Source organism: Marmota flaviventris, chromosome 6 (genome assembly GCF_047511675.1).
Source record: "Marmota flaviventris isolate mMarFla1 chromosome 6, mMarFla1.hap1, whole genome shotgun sequence".
NCBI lineage: Eukaryota > Metazoa > Chordata > Mammalia > Rodentia > Sciuridae > Marmota > Marmota flaviventris.
Window position 1 is genome coordinate 75,063,222 of NC_092503.1, and position 4,881 is coordinate 75,068,102.

The 4,881-nt window shown below is 41.9% G+C and overlaps 1 long non-coding RNA gene and 2 other non-coding genes across 3 annotated transcripts; all 3 read left to right on the forward strand.

Annotated features, from left to right (window-relative positions):
• Positions 1-1,846: 1,846 nt before the first annotated feature.
• On the forward strand, positions 1,847-3,606 carry LOC114086800 (uncharacterized). The gene is made up of 5 exons (XR_003581692.2): positions 1,847-2,144; positions 2,377-2,602; positions 2,701-2,779; positions 2,986-3,049; positions 3,253-3,606. It is a non-coding gene; the product is annotated as an uncharacterized lncRNA (long non-coding RNA).
• LOC114087000 (small nucleolar RNA SNORD50) lies at positions 2,829-2,898 on the forward strand. The gene has a single exon (XR_003581730.1). It is a non-coding gene; the product is annotated as a small nucleolar RNA SNORD50 (small nucleolar RNA).
• Positions 3,095-3,167, forward strand: LOC114086999 (small nucleolar RNA SNORD50). Its single transcript, XR_003581729.1, has one exon. It is a non-coding gene; the product is annotated as a small nucleolar RNA SNORD50 (small nucleolar RNA).
• Positions 3,607-4,881: the final 1,275 nt, after the last annotated feature.

Below are 4,881 nucleotides of genomic sequence, written 5' to 3' on the forward strand. Positions count from 1 at the left end.
TTGAAATTGATGAAATAAGTTATGCTATATCCAACTACATATTATGCAGGCTATAAAGAAAAATAAGGTATTCTATATGTACTGATAGGGAAAGATATATGTGATGTTTACAAGAAGAAAAAGCAAGTTGCAGAAGAGTATATAGATCCCCCTTGTATGTGAAAAAATATGTACATATAGTTATACATTATGGTTACGACTGGCATATAGAACTGGGAAAAATATTCCCATGGATGTGGAAAGGAGATCTTACTTTGCTTTTATATCTTTCTGTGCTGTTTTAGTTAAAAAAAAAAAAATCTATGAACAATATGCAAACTTACATTGTACATTACAATAATATACAAAAACAATATAAAGCCCAGCCAAGTAAATACTTCATCATTTAGGTTCCAGTTAGGGAAATTTGCTTTTTACTATTATCTTTTAATCTGAAGTTTGCCTTTCATTCTAGCTTTCTGAATAACCATCAAATATATTAATTTAATCATTAACCAGTAATCACCGAAAACCTATTTCACACTGGTCACTGTTCTAAACCAGAAAACTGAACTGCAGTGCACAAACCAGATGTGCTCCTCATACACTCTAAAAGAGGAAACCGACCATAAACAAACGCACACCTTAAGAGTTTTAACCAGTAAGAAGTGCTATGAAATAAAGACCTGAATATCTTCCTAGGGTTTGGGGGTTTTTGTTTGTTTTGCCATTTTGTTTGCGGGAGCTGAGAATCCAATCCAGGGCCTCATGCCCCATGCTCCCAAGCTGGTCTGGAACTCTTGGTCAGAAGGAATCATCCTTCCTCGAATGTTCAAATGTTGTACATGCACACACACATATTCACTCATACATGCTAATTATGGGAAGCATTGCTTTAGAACTTTTGTCGTTTGGGTTAAGTATTCAGGATACTTCTCAAATTAACTTTGCTCCTCAACTCTCTATGACTAATTTGGTATAAGAAACTAAAAAATAGCAAAGCAGTTTAGTTGTGTGACGTTGGACAAATTACTTAGCTGCTTTCGGTCTCAGTTTCCTCTATAAAATGGAGTATTTAAGCTGAGGTTTGCTGTCTCACCAAGCCTTCTATGGACTGGTTACAGTATAACAGCAGCACAGGCAAACTGCAGTGGGATGCATATAGATAAGGGTGGGCGCTCGCGCCAGCGTTGCGACTCAGCCGTGTCGCGTGCCGCGCGACTGGGCGGCCCTCAGGAGAGGCGCGGCTTTCTCGCTGTGGATGGGAGGACAAACGCGGCGCCTTCAGTGTTTTCACCGAGCATTTCTGCCAGCCAATTCCCCTTTCTGAGAGTGTGGTAGCCAGTGCTCGCCAGCATCTTCAGCCACCGCCGCTGGGTGCCAACTTTCGCACGGCGCCCCCTAGCCAGCTCGGATTCTCCAGTTGGTGCTAACGTGAGGCTGATCTACGCTGTAAAACTGAAGTTCACTCCCGGACCCAGTCTGTCCAGGTCGAACTTGGCGCGAGGTAGGCGATGGCCTCGCCTCCAACTGCGGCTCGTAGTTTGAATTCTGGCGCCACTCCCGCGCCACGTAGGGCCGAGTCGCCCGCCAGACTCGGAAGCGACGGACCACTGCGCGCCTACGGGTGCGCGCCAGGAGATGAACGGGCACGCGGCGGTAGGCGGTGCGCGCACCACGCCCAGGAACGGCCCCCGGAAGAAAAGAGCCGCCGCGCGCGCTCCCGCTTGTTCGCCTCCGGAAGACGCCACGCCCCCATCATTTCCCACATCCAATAGGTACGGGAGGGAGGGGCGGCCTCGGTCTGATTCAGGAGAGACTATATAAGGAGCTGCGCGGGAGGAGCCCCCTTCTTTTTCGGGGAGACGGCGGACCTGTTGTTTGGTTTGTGTGAGAGTGGGTGTCACACGCCAGTACCGACGCTCAGTGTGTAGTTGGGACTGGCGTACTTTGAAGCGATCTCGGAGCCTTCATCCTAGAGTGCTAGTTGTTGGAAGTTTGCACATGCGGAACGCGCCGCCTGGTCGCCACGTGCCTTGAATAGAGTCGGGGAGACAGCATGCTGAAGGGGCCTATGGCGCCACGAGCGGAGGTTTTCTGGCTTAGGCCCAGGGCAGGCCTGAGCCTCAGCGTCGGCGGGAAAGTCACCTGAGGATTTACAAAAGGTACAAAAGTATATTTATGGATACTGTGTACATGTATAAGGGATGATGAGGTTAATTTAAGAACAAGGGGTGCGGGCTGGGAATATACCTTACTTGGTACAGTGCTTCCCTCGCTTGCGCAAGAAAGGCCCTAGCTAGGTTCAATCCCCAGCACCACACAAAGAAAGAAAGAAAGAAAGAAAAGAATCAAGGGGCACTTATTAACATGGCGAATGCCTTTTACTTTGCCCAGATTATTTCAACATGAACAGCCCCAACTCCGTATGGACCTTGGTGCTGCTTGAAACCCAGGCGGCGCTGTATGCAGTACGATTTAACGAGTTGGAGAGAATTGCTGCAGGAAAAAAAAATTTAAACGTGACATACTGAGAATGTTTGATTGCAAGCATCGATCCCCCGCAGTAATGATGGCAATAGCTTTTAGTGGTCTATCGGAGCGCCTACATGGACATAAAAAGGTAAGGGTTACTGAGCTTATTTTTTAAACCGAAGCTGACGTTTTTTATTTACTGTAATAGAAAATGGTGTGTAACCATTTAAAATTTTTTTTTGATAGATGCATAAGAAAATCCCAAAACATGTCACGGAATGTTTAGCAGAGAATTACTTGCTTAAAACCTGACGGTCAACGCTTGGTATGTATTCGGCCTAGTATTTTATAGATAATATATGTATGATTGGTCAAATCAGTGATGAAACCTATCCCGAAGCTGATTACCTGAAGAAAATCATGTACGGATTCGGCTTCTGAGATGAAGACCAATAGCTGTAGATGAAATGTGTTAATTTTTTGTTCCGTTCATTCACCTTAAATCAGATATGTTTGTTTTTCTGCCAACAGTGATTGTGACTGTGTGCCCACTCAGGCCAGTTTGCTGTAAAGTTCATAGAATAGAACAATTTCTGTAAGTGCAGATTTTTTTTCTTTAACAATATTGTGTCCTTGGTCTTATCTATGATGATCCTATCCGGAAACTGAACTCCTGTTGAAAAAAACTTAATTACGGATCTGGCTTCTGAGATAAACCATTGAGGACAAAGTTTTTTAATACTATTAAATAAGTTTTTAATGTTTATCGTCTTGTAATTTTTGTTTTTCCTTTTCTAGGACTAGTACCACAAAGTCTCCTTTTTCTACTATGAAAACCTGGTGATAAGAATAATCCAGAAAAAGCAGACATGAAGAGAAAACATACAGTTTGGGATTCTATTTTTTTTAACCATAGCTAAACCATGAACTAATGGGTTTTTAACAGAAAGGTCTTGACCTTTGCATAATTAACCTTGTCAAATTATTTCTGAGTGTTTTGCCATTAATCACCTCTTTTGAATTTAAGATACATAATTGTAATTAAAACTGAGTCAAAGTTGACACTGCCTTATTATTTAGTTTCTTATAGAGATGTCTGGTTATTGATCACAATAACTGGTTAATATAACAATAAAGTTTTTTATTAACCCATTTGAGTCCCAAGTTTTCAATTCTGAAACTATTGCCATGAAATTATTGACACTGGCATGTTAAAATAGTTGTGAAATCTTAAAACAAAAGTTTATATATTGATATTATATTTGGAATTTAGTTCTATAAGTTTTCATCCCTGAGAAATGACAAAATGGCTAGACCATATCTTAAGGAATAGTACCTGATAATTACTACGTAATGGTTATCAGCCTTTCCCTAACCTGTCCAGCTACCCTATTCTTAGTCACTGCATATGAGATAATAAAATACTAGTCTCTAATTGGCATATTTCACGTAACATACTTAGCTAGTTCCATGTTGTCACAAATGACAGGAATTCATTCTTTTCATAGCTGAATAGTGTTCCATTGTGTATATGCCACATTTCCTTTATCCAATCACCCACTGCAACTGTCCATGGATGGTGAACAGCACTGCAATAAACAAGCAAGTACTGACATGCTGCTTTTGATTCCTATGTATATATGCCCACAAGTGGGGATTATTGGATCACATGGTATGATGGAGGTTTTTGAGGAATCTCCATCATGCCTTTTTTCCATAATGGATGTACTGATGATGCACATTCCCTCAATTATGTCTGAGAGTTCCTCCCCATCCTTGCCAGCACTTGCTATTTTCCGTCTTTTTGCTAACAGCCATTCTAACTTGAGTGAGATGATATTGCATAAATTATTTTCATCTGCATTTCCCTAGTAATTAGTGATGTTGAGCATTTTTCACATACTTGTTGGTATATACACACACATATATATACTACACACTTTTTTTTTTTTGCTGGGCGGGGAGTACTGGGGATTGAACTCAGGGCACTTGATCTCTGAGCCACATCCCTAGCCCTGCTTTGTATTTTATTTAGAGACAGGGTCTCACTGACTTGCTTAGCACCTCGCTTTTGTTGAAGCTGGCTTTGAACTTTCAATCCTCCTGCCTCCGCCTCCCAAGCTGCTGGGATTACAGGCATGTACCATCCCACCGGGCTGTCTTGTCTTTTTTTGAGAAATGTCTTCTCAGCTCATTTACCCACTTTAAAAATTGGATTACTTGATTTTTTGCTGTTGAGTTGTTGGAGTTCCTTATGTATTCTGGATATTTAACCCTTTGTCAGATGAATAGCTTGCAAATATTTTCTCCTGCTCTGTTGGTTGTCTTTTCACTCTGCCATCTCCATTGCTGGGCTGAAACTTTTTAGTTAGATGTGGTCCCTTTTGTCTATTTGTGCTTTGGGGGTCTTGTGCAGAAAATCTTGGC